The following is an 18812-nucleotide window of genomic DNA, read 5'->3' as shown; positions in this document are numbered from 1 at the left end:
TGACACGATCACGGAAGCCAAGGGATGTTCAATGGATTTACGGGCAGCAATACTGACTTCATCAGTAATGCCTACAAGAATTGCAAAAGTCTTGCGATTTTTGATAGTTTCGACAATAATCCTTATTTCCTTGGCATAACAAATAATTTTTTCCAAGCTACTATCAGTTCTGAGGAAAGGTCACTGCAAATGAAACACTTCTCTCCACAGATGCTGTCAGACCTGCTGAGGTTTTCTAGCAATTTCTGTTTTTGTTTCTTATTTCCTTGGGTCCTGGTTTCAACTCAGGTTGTTTGTGAAGGTGACAAATCTGAACTGGGAGTTGAGTCACAGCCCATCTACACTTGGCCATGAAATGGCAAACCTGGTTGACACACATCGATCCAAATTAAACTGTGAGATCACACAAAAAAAACCTGTAGGCTCAGTGTTTTGGGTATTTCGCACCAGGATAGTGTCCTGGTCTTGTACACTGAGGCACAGACATATTACAGCAGATGAAGAAGCTACTGAACCTACTTAGAAAATTCTCATAGGATGCAGTAGCTAAGGCTGGTAAAAGATTAACTGAGGAGAATCCATGAGTGCAGAGGAGGAGAGATTCTGAGCACAAAACAATTCAGTGAATAAAAAAAAAATCCAGTTAAATATAAAACAATATGGAGTTAGACAGAACCATAATATATGGTTAGGATGCATTTTTATTTCATAAAATATTGTTTTGAATCAATATAAAACCTTGTTTACAGATTTTTCAGCTTTAAACAATGAGCGCAAAGCCACTTTAAAAAATATACAGTCCATCTAGTAGTATTGCACTCTTTTAATCCCCCAAAGTTCATGTAAGACAACTGTTGATAAAGCAGTCATATTAATACACAAATAAAGATATTTTTACAACAGTATTTTACAGATTATTGTGCACCAAAATGTTTTTTGAAACATAAGTAGGTCTCAATTTAATAGGTGTTACCTTTAAATGATTTTTTCATTGATAATTAGATACTTTTGTAGATTTAAAATTGAATCAGTGAGAAGTGTAGAGTTGAATTGGTGAAATTGTAATGCTAGAATATGCTAGTTTACAGAACCCATTTGTAATACCAATGGCTGTCTTTACATAATATTCATTACCGTTTTCAAAAAAAGGAGTGAATTCATTGCATCACCAAATAGATGTTAGCAATTTGAAACCATAACAAATCAATGAAAATAAATAAGGATGGGATGGCTTAGTTAGAGGCTTGATTATTCTTATTTGTTATACGCTGTGAAATTGGAGCTCTTGTGGTGCAGTGGTAGTATCCCTACCTTGGGCCAGAAGATCTGGATTCAAGTCCCACCTGCTCCAGAAGATGTGTCATAACACACCCAAACAGTTTGATTGAAAAATATCTACACTATGAAATCTGGTGCTGTTTGTTGAGATCTATGTTACATTTTCCAAAGGTAGACAAATAAGCTACTAACTATCCTCATATTGTACTTGCATGATTCTAGGAGCACCTGAATAGGTGTGCAAATTAACTAAAAAGTGGAATTTATAATAGGGGATTTCAACAGTTACAAGTTTTAGGGAAAGAAAATAGCAGAGAAAAATAATTTCAATCCAGATATTCACATTCATATATCTTTCTCCCGTCACTAAGTCCAGTAACATTTATAATAACAAATTATTAAAATAATTTGCACATATTGAATACATTGTTCATTATATTAGCACTTTGAAACTGTCTATTCCAAACAGGGGATTATCAAAACAACAGAGCATACTAGGGCAAACAAAATGATCAGGGTGGAAATTCAAATACTTGAAAGACTTAACAGTTCAAGTAGCATCCACAGAGAAAGAATCAAAGTTAATATTTCAGAACAATAATCAGGTAAAATAAATCAGAACTGATGAAAAGTAATTGACCCAAAACATTAACTTTTTCTTACTACACAGATGCTGCCAAACAAAACGATCAATTTTTATTTCAGATTTTGAGCATCTGCAGTGTTTTAGTTTTATACTAGTCTGGAATGTGGATTCTTTCAAACAGAGTCAGGCATCAAGCTTTATATAAGATTCCAGATAAATATTTCAGATTAAAGATGCAACTATTTAATCTGTATACTGACTTATTTCACCATGATTTGGTTTAAAAAGGGAACTAATCTTATTCAGTTTCTAACATGACTTGATTCATTACAAGACATATAGCTCCTCGTGATCACTTCAGCTTTGCTAAATTTAGTTTCTTGTTAATATGGATTAAAATGCAAGAGTTTAAACCATATTTATCTTGCTGTAAAAGCTAACTTAAAACAAACACCATAAATTTTATAAAGAAAGATTGAATTGAGCTAATTACATTTTAGGAGCTCAGCTTACTGGAATTTTGAATCCTGCATTTAAAAGATGCATCTTATCCTTTGCAAATGCACTGAGATATATTGCTGCATGCAAGGGACAATATTTATATACTTTTTAAATTAATGACAATATGCAGAACAGGAGTAGGCCATTCAACCCCTTGAGTCTGTTCTGTCATTCATTTAGATCATGGTTGATGATTACCTCATCACTATTTAGAGAAAATCTTGATAAGTGCAGTGGGCAGAAACAGTTGGAAAAACCCCTGCAGAAATCTCATCTGGTTATAGTTACACAGTTTCGAAATTGTATTTTATCATTTACTATTTGCTAAGTTCTGGAATCTCCTCCCTAAACCTCTCCAACTGTTTGTCCACTTTTTAGAAGCTAAGTAAACCTGACCTCTGACTAAAATTTTGGTCATTTGCCTTAACATGTGTCAAATCAGTCTGATAACATTCCTGTAAAGCACTTTGTGATATTAGTATGATAAAACATTACATAATACAAGTTATTGCTTTCTCAGTACTGAATGCACCTATGGAATTGTTGGACTTCGTACATAAGACCTTTACAGAAGTTCCAATGCCTTAAGGATTGCAGCAGTTTAATAAATAAAAACTATTAAGGTAACAAGAAATGGGCATGAAATGTGATCTTGCCAGCACAAATAAATTCAAAATGTTTTGACATCTTTATAAATGGAATGGCTTCCTTGACAGAAAGGATTGCATGACAAAGGATCTGGTACTACTGCCACCTACAGGGAAACAATCTAATGGCATAGCTTCAGGTGCAAAGAAAACTGTTAGAAATTCAATTGGTTGTAGATATTAAAGGGCTGGTTATTTATTCATTCCTTTGGATCCACAAATTATTGTCAGTGATTCATAAATGACGTGAAATTGTACACATGGTTTTTGTTGTGAGTGATTATGCTGGAGGTTCCCATTCCTTTGTTTTAATGGTGACATTAACCTATTTATCATAATACCTTTTGCATTATTAGCTAATAGCATGGAACATAATTCCACCCCATTAGTTTTACTTGCCTTTTTAGGTTCACTCCTGACAGGCAGGTTGGAATCACTAATGTCACTTTAGTTAGGCAGCTTGCATAATGCATAATATTGCCTTCAGGACATAACTGAATGGCTGGATAAATGTCTGGAAAGAAGGTGAACAGCTAGTGTTTGTGGTTCTTGTGGGAACCAATGATATGGAGAGGGGCAGCTCGGAGGTCTTGCAGGACTTACTTCATGATTTAGTTTAAAAAGGAAACTAATCTTATTCAGTTTCTAACATGACTTGATCCATAACAAGACATAACAACAGCTCCTCATGATCACTTGATATGGATTAAAATACAAGAGTTTAAACCATATTTACCTTGCTGTAAAAGCTAACTTGAAACAAACACCATAAATTTTATAAAGAATGACTGAATTGAGCTAATTAAATTTTAGGAGCTCAGCTTACTGATATTTTGAATCCTGCATTTAAGTGATGCATCTTGTCAGGAGTTAGGGAGTAGGTTCAAACATAGGACCTCCAGGGTAGTAATCTCAGAAATATATCTGTGCCATGAGCTTCACCATTTAAGCAAAGACAGCTCAGAAGGTAAATGCCTGGATTGACGGATGGTGTAGAAGAGAGGGGTTTAGATTTTTAGGATGTTGGGAACACTTCTGGGAAAGGAGAAAGCTGTTCAAAAGTAATGGGCTTCAACACAGCTGAAATGGAACTAAGCTCCTGGTTGAGACAGTAAATAACGTAGTGGGGGTGGATTCAAAATTGTAAGGCAGGGGAGTGGGTTGTTCTATGGGTCTAGTTTTGGAAGTACCAGAGAGGGTAAAGGAGAGATGGGGAACAGGGAAAAGGAAGTGAGGGAAGGTTTTGAAAGTTTATAGTGGACAAAGAAATGGTTACCTCCCACTGGGCATGAAAGAGATAAGGACAGGACTAAATTGTATGTAAATGCATGGACTGTAGTGAACAAAATTGGGGAATTGGAAGTAGAAGTTGCTCTATGGAGATATGACATAGTAGCATTAACAGAAACATGGCTCAAGCCAGAAAAGGTCTGGATACTTGACATTCCGGGTTATAAGATTTTTTTTAGTAGAAGCAAGGTGGGTAAAAAAGGAGGAAGCATAGCAGTGTTGGTCAAAGATAGTATCATAGCCCTTCAACAAGATGCTGTTCCTGAATGAGAATCTATATATAGTTGGAGAAGCAAAACAGGAAGGCAGTTGGTGACCTTGTTGGGTATTTATTTATAGACCTCCAAATAGTGGGAAGTACAAGAGAGCACTTGTATGCAGATTATGGAAATCTGCAAGTAGGGTTGTGATAGTCGGTGATTTCAATTACTCTAGGGTAGACTGGAACAAAGGTAGAGTACGTGGCATGGAAAGGGAGAAATTCCTTCAATGTGTGCAGGAGAACTTTCTGGAACAGTACATTTCCAGTCCTTCCAGGGAGGAAGCTGTGCAGGATCTGGTCCTAGGAAACGAGGCAGGTCAAATGGAGAATGTCAAAGTGCGGGACCACTTGGGAAATAGAGATCATTATATAGTAAGTTTCAGTATTAAATTGGAAAAGGATAAACATCAAGGATTAAGGCGCCAGACTAGAAAAGGACATATCGCAGGGATCTAAAAGTTGAACTTAAGATGATGATTGGAAACACCTTTTAATGGATTTAACAGTGAATTCCAGGTTAAGGCTTGAATATGGAAGGCTAAGAAGAAGCATGAGGAAAGGATGGCAGGCTGCACTAAAGCAAATTTTAAAATGTTTTCAAACGTATTAATAGTAAAAAAATTAGTGAAGGATAGGAATAAGCAGGGTAAACTCGCTGAAGCAAACGGTATGGCAAAGGTACTAAATGTTACTTTGTTCTGTCTTTACCAAATTTGAAGATGGTGATAATGGCCCAGTTGAAAATATGGGTATTGAGCAACTGAATAACCAAGTTATAGATAAAGAACAGGTACTACAAAGTCTGGCAGCACACTCCAGGTAGAGAATTCGCCAGGCCCAGTTGGAATGCAACAAAACAGAAATTGCTGGAAAAACTTCAAAATGTTCTGAAGAGGGATTGCTGGACCCATAATGTTAACTCTGTTTCTCTCTCCACAGATGCTGCAAAACTTGCTGAGTTTTTTCCAGTAATTTCTGTTTTTGTTTCAGATTTCCAGCATCTGCAGTTTTTTGTTTTGTCCAGATGGCACGTATCCTAGATTGCTGAGAGATGTAAGAGAGCAGATCACAGAGCCATTAACAAATTTTCCAGGCTTTTCTGAACACAGAATTAGTCTTGGGGCCTGGAGGATTGCAAATGTGATGGTATTGTTTAAGAAATGCACAAAGGAAACCCATGGAACTACAGACTTGTCAGCTAGACATAAATAGTTGGAAAACTGATGGAAGCCGTAATATGGGATAAGACAAATCCATACTTAGACAAAATAAGTTCATACTAGACAGTAAAAATGGTTTTGTTAAGGGAAGGTCATGTCTGACAAATTTAATTGAGTTATTTAATGAAGTTTCACAGGTAGTGGATGAGGGCGGTGCTGTGGATGTTGTATTTGGACTTTCAAAAAGAATTTGATATGGTACTTGGAGAGACAATAGTACAACTTTAATGGGAGGAGAGGGATTTCAGGGTGCAAGTGCATATTTCTCTGAAGGTAGACAGGCAAGTGGAAACAATTGCTAGGAAGGCTTAAAGGACCATTGGGATAATAGATAGAGACAATGAGTATAAAAATAGGGAAGTGATGCTGCTCCTCTACAAATCTTTGGTCAGACCATATTTGGAATAATGTGTTCAGTTCTGAGCACCTTATTTAAGGAAGAATGTTACAGCCCTGGAGCGAGTGCAAAGGAGAAGATTAAGAGGTGATCTCATTGAATGTTCAAAATGATGAACAATTTTGACAGGGTAAAGAAGAATATTCTGTCTCCACTAGTTGGTATGTCAGTATCTAGTGGTCACAATTTCAAGATTTTCAGCAAGAGTGCTAAGAGTGAGATGAGGAGAAACTTCTTTATTCAGCAAGTTGTTGGAACGTGCTGCCTAGGAGAGTGGTGGAGGCAGATTCCACAGGAGGTTTCAAAAGAGAGCTGGATATACATTTGAAAGTGACGAACTTAGAGTGCTATGGAGATAAGGCTGGAGAATGGTAGCTCTTTTGGGAACTGGCACAGGCATGATGGGCTGAATGGCCCCCTTCTGTATTACAAAATTCTATGATTCTATTCTTTACAACCAGCTCGAGGCCGGATTTTCATGGAGCCAGGGAAGCTTTTGAAACATTGTGGGCGGGATCCAGATGTGTAAGTCCTGCTTGCTGATAGAGAAAATTTGATGGGGTATGATTCACATTGAAAGGAAAACCAAACTCAGCAGGGTCACTTGAATCCAATGTTGAGTTAAAATAGATCCCATTTGGCTTATTCAAAGGCCTTAGTTCACAGTGTGAGAGTCGTAAATTGAAGAAGATATAAATGTTCCTTAAGAATGAATGAAGTCTGCAGAACTACTATGACTTTAAAATAAATGAAATCCCCTGCTAAATGTTAAAACAAAATCAACAACATTGACAGCTACAATTTGATTAATTGACAGGCCATCTGCTGCATCTTCTTTCTTTAGAAAGAAAAGCAGCATCTGGTTGTGTGGTTTCAACAGAACTCTTCATTGACATTTAGTCAAGGGCGAGCATCTGTCATTATGAATGCTTGACTGTGTTTCAAAAGCTATATTTATCTCTGTGGGAGGTCTGGGTTCAGTTTGATTGATGTTTAAGAGGCTATTAAAGGATTAGTTGTCCTTGATGTGATGTCTGAATAGAACATTTTTAAACCACTTGAGATTTAAAAGTTTTGAATGGGTTTCTAGAACGTGAGTGCTTTCACTATCAAGTATGTAGAAATGAGAACTGTATTATATTGTTAGAAGTTTTTGTTTATCTCTAGATGTTTCCTGTGATCTGCCCAGGGTGGATGCTGGGCCAGCCAGGATTGAGTTGGCATGGAGGGTATGAAAGGCCATGAGTTTGTGATAGGGGTGATAGTTAGAGGACCTCACATGTTATAAAACAAATTGGACAAAATTCCAGATAAACAAAATGGGTCTTCTAACCAATCTACTCCAGCACTCATCTGCTCCTATAGTCTCCTATGCTCTGCTTTCAGGATTAGAGACCCACCTATCTTGTATTCCTGCTCGTCATGGAGTGAAAATTACTCTTTTTAGGGTATATTTAACTGAGGTAGGTCAAGAGGGCTGGGACATTTCCCAACTGAAGCTACCAACTTTGATAGCAAGAGCTTGGTCTTGATGTCACACTGTCATTAGCCAGTTTGAAGGAGGAGTCAGGGAAAAGGTGGTCATGTCATGCTAATCTAAACTCCCAATCAGCTTTTGAAGCACCACAGATCACTGCCTCTCGAGCCTTAATTTGAGAACCACAGAATAAAAGTACCTCATTGCTCATGACCATTTGCTAATGAAAAACAGCCTTTGCTCCTTATGGACACGGAGACAGGTTTTCTGTTGGGGGGGGGGGGCCCTAATCAAATTAACTGGGTGCAAGCTGCTGACAATATACTGCCTATTAGAATAAATACATGGAGGATTGCAGGCAGCTGGCACAGCACTATGCAAAAAATGCTTCCATCTCACCAAGTTCTTTTGCTGGCTTCCTAAAGGGGAAAACTGCCCCGCTGTTCTGAAATATATTGAACAACTAGTTTTAATACAGGGGGCTCTTATATTATTTGAAACTTGATGCACACAATTACTGCCGATGCATGATGATTTCTTCACATGCAGAGATACTGCTGAGGAGACCCTGTGAATTGGAATAACTGGAGTTACAGGGTGTAACATTTCCTGGTTGAGAATGCATGCTCCAAGATTTGTTACTTCCAATGATCAAGGATGAACGGGTTGCCAAGGGACAAGCAGTTTCCCTTAGCTTCACATTTCTGACCAGTGGAGTCACAGTGCTCTGGGGCTAGTGTTACGCACAAAGGGGTTAGTGGAATGTTATTTGATGGTAATTACTGGTTCCCCCTGCCTGCATAACAAAGTCTCAAACTTGTACTTGGCTGATATTTAAAATCCAACTAATGACTATTGTCCTTTGGATGTGTGCAAGTAAGCAGAATCGCATTGGTACAAAGTGTTGTCAGTAAACTGCTTGGCAGTAAACAAGGTAAACTTCAGCAGTGTAACTGCACAACTGGAGGCCCTTTTGGTTTGGATTCTCAACATTTTTATAGACATCTTTCTACAGAGAAAGTATCCACTTCATTTCAGACAATGAATTTCCCAGAAGCTTGATTTGAAGATTTTTAAGTATGGTAATGGGTGCATGCAAGTATCAATGGTGAGCTTTCCAAATGTAAATCCTTTGTGTTGGATTATTTGAACATCATTTGAACTCCAATTTCTGCTCTGGAATACAACAAAAGATTCTGAAATCTATTTTCCCTTAACCTTTTTCTTCTCAAAGATTTATTGTAATAAAAAGGCCTTTCATTCTGGAAGATACACAATTCTGCTATAATCTGTCTTATTATTTTGCCAATTCTCATTTCTTGAAGAAAAACATTGACAGAGGTAATTTTGATGGAATTTGAGGGTTTTCATTTCACTTTGGCACAATGATGTTATTGGTTGTGCTCCAATGCATCGAACAAACCTCAATCATTAAACTGTTTTAATTTTCCGAATCACTAACTGGACAGGTCCTTCAGGGACAGACTTGATAATGTTCCAAGCGTCATAGTGCATGAGGCCACGCAGGAACTTTCCATTGATTGCGAGCAATTCATCCCCAACATTGATCTTTCCAGATTGTTCAGAAACACCACCTGCAGGTTACAACAGGTAAAATATAATGTGAATTAAGCCATGAAATTCAGCACTACTGACAAATCAGTTTGTTTTTAAGGGGCTTTAAGCTCTTTTTGCTTCAGAGGGAGTGCAGCCAGAACAGGAACAAAAACCATGTAAAATGTGGTGTTACAGGGAATGGAAGAGTACTAATCTCAAATTGTACATTATCCTTTGACATGATTAGACTAAGAGAACATCGAATGCACAAATAAAAATCACAAAAATGTAACCCATTTTAATATATCTCACTCCTAAAAATAAACACAGTTCTCTTAAATTTGGTTGAAACTTTTTTGATCACTAACTTCATTCCTTACAGTTCTCTTGTGTTGGTCCAAACCTGTTGGTCTATAACCTGGTGTGTCTTGTGACTTCTGACTTTTTCTACCCCAGTCCAACAATGGCACCTCGACATCATTTTTGCTGGTGAGCAGAAAACATGGGACATATTGACGGACAACAACTTGTGCCTTCCAATCTCAGGCACAGTATTGTTGGGTGACCATAGTTTGCCTGATCGGTATCTTACTCTGTCTCTGACACCCACCCTGCAGGTTGTGAACACAATGTTCAGCCTGACCATTATTGCTGGTTACAATTCACTGTCACTATAAGTAAGGTACTGATTCAGGTATTCCCCCTTACACCCAATTCACATAGCAGACCATCCATTTGCCATCAGCAATCAGCTGCCATAGATCTCCTCGTTGGGTTTCTCTTTATTTTGCTTTTTGCCTATAATTTGTTTACCTATCCAATACATTCTTTTCAAAACCAGCTAAGTTTAAATTAATTGTTTCAGCCATTAGTACTTACAGATATTTTGATCAAACTGTTCAGATGTGTCACATCATATCTCTGGAGCAGGTGGAACTTGAACATGTGTCTTCTGGCTCAGAGGTAGGAACACGACCACTGTACTGCAAGAACCCTCTCCTTTTGTGCACACATTTAAATGACTGCAATCAGTTTCAGCAGTAGCCTTTTGTGTACATTTAGCACAGATTTATGACACACACCATGGACATGGGTAAGGACATGGGAGAAGGTGCTCAGGCCCTAAAATTGGTGCTGAACTGTGCTTACATTTTACTGAAGCAAGGAAGTTTAGACACTGAGAAAAATAACAGGTTAGACCTGTTAGATTGCAGTATTCTAAGTACTTGATTTATTGTTAAAACATTCGCTGAAGATCCTTCGACAGCACCTTCCAAATCCAGACCCACTACAAATCTTGAAGGACAAGGACAGCAGGTACATGATAACACCAGCACCTGCAATTTCCTCTCCAAGCCATTCACCATCCTGACTAGGAAATATATTACTGTTCATTCAGTGCCAATGGGCCTAAATCCCAGAACTTCCTCAATAACAGCATTATGGGTCTCCCTATAACACATGGACTGCAGGTTCAAGAATGCATCTCATTACCAACTTCTCAGCCTATGGAGTCGACATCCATGAACGAAGGCCAGTTTTCTGGTAAGGCCTGAGGTTACTGGTTCTGTAGAAGGTGAAATAGCAAGTACATTGCCCTCAGTTTTTAATTGATTTAATTCATGGACAACACTGAGTTAATGACTTCTAAATATGCAGAGCCAGATAGGGTAGCAGGTGTGGGTGAGATGGGCAGAAGAATTGCAAGGCTTATCATCAACACTGATTCTGCAAAATAAACCTGTGACATACTTCTCTTAGCATAAAATAACTTGCAGTTTGGAGATTGTACCTCACATTCAGATGGGCCTGTGGCAGTTACATTAACTGCTATAATAGGAGCTGGCTATTATTACACATGTTCAAGTTCCACCTGCTCCAGAGATATGATGTGACACATCTGAACAGTTTGATCAAAACATGTGTAAGTACTAATGGCTGAAACAATTTATTTAAACTTAGCTGGTTTTATACAAAATTATTATTTAGAAAACTTCAATTAACACACTTTTGTTTTTGCTTTGATTGAATTTATTAAGGAAGGCTTCTGTATATGCTGCATTTTTAGTGGGAATACTTACCTTGAAATATTCGCTTAATGTGCAGAGGTCTGTCTCCATTGATCGAAGCCTTCCCACCGTCCAGGCTGAATCCTAGGCCAGCAGAGGTCTTCAGCAGCTCTACAGTGATGGCCCCTCTAAGGTCCACATTCACGTCTGTAATATCCAAGACAAATGCAACTTTAACTTGGCACACAATACTTGTATTATTCCTACCTCTAAAACGTCACTCGACTTTGCCTTTTTCAGTTGCAGCTAAAGGCCTTATTCATGCCTTTGTTACCTGGAGCCTTAACTTTCCCAGTGTAATAAATGTGGGTGTAGCCCGAAAATACCCACATCCCATGACAGAATAAAAATTTAAATAAAATCATTCTGTAAACTTTCAAAGCTCTGCCATCCATACAGCAAAATTAGACACCAAGCCACAAAAGGCAATATTAAGGCAGGTATTTAAAGGTTGGGTCAACGAAGTAGGTTTTCGGAAGTATCTTAAAGGAAGAAACAGCAATGGAGAGGCAGAGAAGTTTAGAAAGAGAACTCCAGAGCTAGGGCTTAGGCAGCTGAAGTCACGATCACCTAAAAAGAAAAGTGATTAAAATTAGAAAGGTCAAGCTCGAGTTCATTACATGAGTCTATATATCTTCAGGACTGTGGGGCTGAGACAGGGAGAAGTGAGGCCGTGGAGGAATTTGAAAATAAGAATGTAAATGTTAAAGTTGAGATGTTGCTTGACTGGGATCCAATGCAGACCTGACCAAAAGGGTGACAGGTGGACACAACATAGTGGGAGATCAGCAAAATAGTCAGATCTAGTGGTAATGAAATCATGGATGAGGACTTCAGCAGCAGATGAGTTGTAGCAAGGACATGGAGGTGGAAATAGCATATTTGAGTGATGGTTGGAAGTTTATCGCAGACGAAAATATAAAACTAAGTTTGCAAACAGGTTCAGTCTCTGATAGTTGCTAGAGAGAAAACTAGAATCTATTGTGGGGAGTGAAGTTTGCAGTGGGGATTGAGAACAATGACTTCCAGTCTTCCCAATGTTTAGCTGGAGGACATTTCTGCTCATCCAGAACTTGAAGATGGACAGAAGAGACCTTTGGCCTGGTAATGGCCTCCTACAACCTCTTCCGTCAGGCAGAAGATACAGAAGTCTGAACACACGCACAAGCAGGTTCAGGAACAGCTTCTTCCTTGTTGTTATTAGACGGTTGAATGGACTCTAGCCTCAAATAATATAGCCTGCAATGTAACCTGTATGCCTCTAAGTCTTTTTGATCTGTACTTACTGTGATCTGCCTGTACTGCTCGTTAACAAAACTTTTCACTGTATTTCAGGACACGTGACAATAAAATCAGTCAATCAGTGAATGAATAGCAAGATAATCTGCTTCTTGTGGTTTTGGTTGAGGGATGAATGCTGACCATGACATTAACAGAACTCCTTGCTCATCTTCAAATTGTGCGACGAGATATGATAAAAACTATCTGAATTAAAACTAATCAAATAAAATTTTCAATGATATCAATGAAGAGGCTGCATGGATCACGGCACAATCTTTTTGTTGGCAATCAATTAAATCAGCTTAGTACTGCTCAAAACAGATTTAAGCATTAATTCTGCTTAAAGCATTGCTTTCCAACAAATTTCCCTTGTGGCGCAATGGTAGCCTGTCTGACTCCAGCTCAGAAGGTTGCGTGTTCAGATCACGTCAGGCCCATGGTGTTTGGTGGCAGTATAATGCTCCTGATTTATATTGGGTCAGAGCTTGGTGTCTGGGGATGCTGCTTGACCATGTTTCCCCTGTTCAGCAGTTTTTAAGTATGTGTGATATTTTCCTATCAGTTTTGGGGGTCAGTTAGCTCAGTTGGTTGGGTGGTTGGTTGGTTGGTTTGGAATGCAGCATGATTCTGGTTGGCTGGGTTCAATTCTCCCACCAGCTGAGATAACCATGAAGGTCCTGAAGGTGTGGTATCGTGGGTTAAACTTGGCACCAGTCATTTGTGTGATGAGACAGCAGCCCTATGATCCTCTGGGAGTACAGTGACTTTACTTACCTTATACGGCACAGTGGCTCAGTAGTTAGCACTGCTGCCTCACAGCACCAGAGACCTCGGTTCGATTCCACCCTCAGGTGACTGTCTTTGTGGAGTTTGCACATTCTCCTAGTGTCTGCGTGGGTTTCCTCCCACAGTCCAAAGATGAGCATGTTAGGTGGATTGGCCATGCTAAATTGCCCGTGCTAAGTTGCCCGTAGTGTCCAGGGGTGTTTAAGTTAGGTGGACGAGACATGGGAAATGCAGGGTTACAGGGAAAGGGTAGGCGAATGGGTTTGGGTGGGATGCCCTTCGGAGGATTAGTGTGGACTTGTTGGGCCAAAGGGCCTGTTTCCACACTCTAGGGATTCTAGGAAATGGAAAGAGACTAAGGCATTCAAAAAAGGGAATAAAATTATTATAGGCAACTATGGTCTTTTAGTCACAATTTTATTGCATGCAAAATAATGGAATGAGTTAATAAGAATGAAATTAAGTATCTATACAACATTAGCATGGATTCAGAAGAGGAATTTATCTATCCTCCTAAATGCATTTGAAGAAATATCCCAAGTTCACATTGTGATGGTTATGGCGGGTTAGGCTAAAAATTGGATTCGCACCATTTTTAAGTGTGGGGATCACGATGCACAATTAGCCAGTGATTTGTCAAGCTGAGGGAAGCAGCAGAAAAACTTCATACTGTCTGTGTATTGATGTGACTGCAAAATGTCTAACAGCGTGAAACAGTGGGAAGGTAGGAATCTGCATGGCCAGAACACTGCTGCATGCCCTTCTCAAAGGCAAGTGCACTCAGGCTACAGTAACTTGTAGAACTATATCAGGATTGAAAGAAGGAGACTGCAAATGGACTAAAAGGCTAGGGAGAGTGCTCTCAGGTTATTGAATGCAATGCAAAGCTTAGTTTGAGAGGTTTCAAGACCTTCCCTCTTAAAGGAATTGAATCTAGTGACTTTGGAGGTCAATTTCCAGAGCCTGGGCCTGAGTAACTGACTGCAGTTCTGGAAAAGATTCAATGACCTCACATTGGTCTGTGCACACATCTCCTTCATAAGACACTACCAACTTTTCTCACTGCTCAATGTATCACTCACTCATTAGCAATAAGGTCTCAGGTCAAACAATCAGATGGCCCACCTCACCATCACATATTTAACCAAATTTGCCATCCTCACACTTAACTTCCTGCAGGTTCCATATATCTTGAACTATTCAGCTAAGGCAGGCATATCACCCAAATACATTACAAAGCAGTCACTCATGTTCTTTCTTCTCTCTAGCAGGATGATTTTTCACAGTACCACAAAGATAGAATTTGTAAAATCATGAGCTTATATACTATGGAAAACATATCAGACAACTACAAACCTGGAGAGCCAACCTCCTCAGCAGTTCAGGCAGTTGTTTTATAACACCATTAGTTTACTTCATTGTGTTCCTGATAGCAGTATAGTTTTCAGTGTAAGCACACTGTCTATATCAGTGGTGGAGGGAACTCTTGAGCCAAATCTAAGGCAGAGGCAGGCCTTGCCATCTAAGAACCAGCGTTCGGGATATCACAGTGGCTCAAAGATAATGGGCATAGCTGACTGGCCCAGGATTCGTGTATCATGCTTGCTGCCAGGATACCATGATGTCTAGGTAGAATCTGCACTTTCATGGAGAGGTATGTCCTGTAGATGTGGTACATCTCACCCAATATATGTGGGGTCCGTGAACAGTCCATGGTTCCCTACTCCATTCTGCACAATTGGAAATTGCATTAGCCTGGGCAATTCCATATGGTCACTCCTTGTATTTCTCTCTGGTAGGATGAAAGATGATAAATTTCACTTTCCTGGCCTATAGGTCCTCTGGCATCTCCGGATTCAGAGCAGCATTGTGAATTATGAAACACTGGCAGTGCCACCTGCTCCTGCCTGCAAGGAGCTGCTGATTTAGAAATTGAGGCCACATTAATCTTCACACCCACTGGCAGTGCAACATTGTCCTGTTGTGAGCATGCTGATCCAATTGTAGAAAGTAATGCAGTTCAGTGTCTATCTCCTTGGTGAAGCATGCCTGCCTTGGGTTGTTGGGGAAGTGGAGAAATGCTCTCTGAAAACACTTGGTACGTACAGCCCGCTATTACAAATTCTCCTCTCTCTCTCTCTCTCTCTCTCTCTCTGTGCACAACTTGCCCTTTCTGCTGAATAATCCATTTCCAAGCCATAACTCAGTCCAAGATGGACTATAACTATATGCTCTATTACTAATAACAGACTTTGTCAAATAGTACTACTTCCCATTGAATCCAAAAATGTTTCCAAACTGTTCCAATCACACACAACCCAGAAATTCAAATGCACGTAAATTAACTTTGGTTAGCATCTGGATAAGCACTTAAAATACCAGGTCATAGTAGGCTACAGACTAAGTGCAGGTAAATGGGATTAGTGTAGTTTGGTGTTTGTTGGGCAGCATAGACATGGTGGGTCAAAGGACCTGTTTCTATCTTGTATGACTCTATGACTTCACCTGGAATGAATGGGATGTCTCTTGTGAAGCACGTTCACCTAAGTAAAGGTAAGGTCACTATAGTCCCAGAGGACATCAGGGCTGCTCTCTCATAAGAGAGAGATGACTAGTGGTAGTTTAACCTGAGGACCACCAGACCTCAGATGAAGGGAGAAGCCGAGGAGGAGGGACCATCGTGGTAACTCCAGTTGATACAGGAAACTGAACCAGTGCTGTTGTCTCCCTGCATCCTGATCCTCCCCGATGCCTCTCTGCTTTGTAAATGAGCTCAGCCCGCTGAACTAACTGACCCCCAGATTAACTCTTAGCTGGGAGTGACTAATGCAAAGCATTAACAGAACGTACAAGGAAATCTTCTTCAGAATTGAGTTTATACCGAGACCTGATAGACTCCTACCTGTTCCTAGTGTTTCTGTAGTATCATTGCTTCCCGCTGTGAGATGGTTTCCTTTAGAAAGTGATAAATCTGGCTTGGAAGAAATTTCTTCCTGTTCCTTTCCTTTTTTAATGACAATGATGGCCTGTTTATGTAAGCGGGCCCGGTGAAGTGCGTTCAGCACATCGACATGTGTTGTGCCTATTACAGACATTCCATTGATAGATAAGATGTAGTCTCCCCGCTGAATGGTACCTTCTTGAGCTGCCACACCTCTTGAAAATACTCTGTGAATCTGCAGGAAGGAAAAACTGTGTTTGAAAGGAACAACTTTCCTTTGCAATATATTTAACAAAAATGTACCATACTGATTATTTGCAGCATATTTAAATGACACTTTCAAAAGTAAAAATTTACTATTAATGTTTCCATAAGATGTTGGATTGTTGTATTTTTAGTTTTTGGTTCTTTTTTAAAAATTATTCTGTTAAATTTAATATTTCGACTGGCATTTCCCCCAAAGGCTCGATCCACACTGCAAAATAACTTGGTTAGCTCTGCCTTTCTAAACTCTCCTTAGTGAACTGTAAAATAATTAATAGAAAAAACTACGTGGAAAAGTAGACCAGACATTTAACGTTAACAGAGTTCAGTTTTGGGCAAAGTCATAAACCACTAATATTAATGGATGACATAATATCAAACCGGTCAATCATCACAATCAAGAACTGTTTCACCACTTCTGTACATTTTAATAACTGTCACTTCCTGAGATCACATAGAAAACTCTGCCTTCATCTTTACAGAAGAGAAATAACATTGTTAATTTTAATTAACTGATAATGGGTGTTGGGGTATGTTATGGAATTGGTCAAAAAACTGATGTTCACCTAATGACTCATTTACTTAGGTCAGAAAGGAAACTGTTGTATTGACTTTCTTTTTCTTGCTCCTTTTATCTTCCCTCTTTCCATCTATCTATGTCTCTCTCTCATCATATACATTTTAAACACTCTGGTCTCTGTATTAATTTGTATACGACTTTTTGCTTTTTTTTGGTGGGGATTTTCCATCCTCTGTCCTGTTAGCTTTTCTTTATGGGGCAGAATGTTACACTCTCCTGCCAGCAAATTTGCAGGTAAGGCCCACAAAATCTCCTGACAGACTCTCCCAGCATCCTCCCATCTGCTCCTGCGCCAATCTTATGGTGGCCCACTGTCCCTTGCCTGAATTGAAGCCTTCATGCGGCCAATGATTAGTCATCTGTGGGCTTCCTGGGTCTCATTTTGAGCTTCAGTTCAGGAGAAGGGGCAGAGGGGAAAGAGTGGACAGAGGGGAAGGGAAGGTGCAGAAGGCACGGAGGACAGAGGGGGAGGGGGCAGGGTCAAAGATCAGTAGTTCACTCTGCTGAAATGGGGTGTCTCCCTCTCTATTCCCACTCTCTCCATGAGGCTGTAATCTTATCTCCCATCTGAAATATCCAGCTGTTTCCACACAATGTCTTTTATTCTTTACTGTTTTCCTCAATTTGTAGCATTATCTTTTCTAGACTTCTGGCAAGTGTTATCCACCTGAATCTTAAACCAAATTTACTCACACGCCAACTGGAAACTGCCTACATGCTTTCAGTGTATAGAAAAAACAAACTGAATATTTTCATTTTAAAATAGTGGCACTTGGCTTTGCTCATCACTTCAGGAGTCGGTCTTTCTTTGTTCCTGTAAAATTTTCCTTAGGCCCTGCACGGATCTCAATCTGGCTTCTGTCCCATTTCTATCAGTTCATGTCAGCCTGATTTCCTTTTCCAATCTATTTTGTTTTCTCCCCCTTTAACTGCCATTCAGTTCTGGTCCATTAATTTTTTTTATGTGCCCACTCTCTCAACACTGTGCCCCTACAATGTCTCATGTTTTATTTCACATGAAATACATGAATAAATTATCTTCACAGTGCAATTAATTTACTTCCTGCCAATTCTTGGATATGTTAATCAATAGAATATAACTCTGCAGTTGTTCCTCTAGTGGAAACCTATTTTCACACTATTTACACCTTATTGATTTTATCTTCCTGTGTTACAGCCTGTAGTTGTCTAAGTATCAACCTGAAGTCTCTCTCTCTCAGAGATAGTAGGAACTGCAGATGCTGGAGAATCCGAGACAACAAGGTGCAGGGCTGGATGAACACAGCAGGCCAAGCAGCACCATAGGAGCAGAGAGGCTGACGTTTCGGGCCTAGACCCTTCATCAGAAAAGGGGGAGGGGAACGGGGTTCTGAAATAAAGAGGGAGAGAGTGGGAGGCGGATAGAAGAGGGATAGAGGAGAGGATAGATGGAGAGGAAACAAACAGGTCGAAGAGGCGGGGATGGAGCCAGTAAAGGTGAGTGTAGGTAGGGAGTTAGGAAGGGGATAGGTCAGTCCAGAGAGGACGGACAGGTCAAGGGGGCGGGATGAGGTTGGTCGGTAGGAGATGGAGGTGCGGCTTGAGGTGGGAGGAGGGGATAGGTGGGAGGAAGAACAGGTTAGGGAGGCGGGGACGAGCTGGACTGGTTTTGGGATGCGGTAGGGGGAGGGGAGATT

The 18812-nt window shown here is 39.8% G+C and overlaps 1 long non-coding RNA gene across 1 annotated transcript; it reads right to left on the bottom strand.

Annotated features, from left to right (window-relative positions):
- Window positions 1–697: 697 nt before the first annotated feature.
- Window positions 698–16510, bottom strand: LOC125483965. Its single transcript, XR_007262845.1, has 3 exons — window positions 16254–16510; window positions 11297–11431; window positions 698–9253 (listed from the first exon to the last, which is right to left on the bottom strand). It is a non-coding gene; the product is annotated as an uncharacterized LOC125483965 (long non-coding RNA).
- Between the last annotated feature and the right edge of the window lie 2302 nt (window positions 16511–18812).

The sequence above is a fragment of the Rhincodon typus genome, chromosome 1 (assembly GCF_021869965.1).
Source record: "Rhincodon typus isolate 14 chromosome 1, sRhiTyp1.1, whole genome shotgun sequence".
In the NCBI taxonomy this organism is placed as follows: domain Eukaryota; kingdom Metazoa; phylum Chordata; class Chondrichthyes; order Orectolobiformes; family Rhincodontidae; genus Rhincodon; species Rhincodon typus.
The sequence above is the reverse complement of the archived record's forward strand: the minus strand, read 5'-3'. Positions and strand labels throughout refer to the sequence as shown.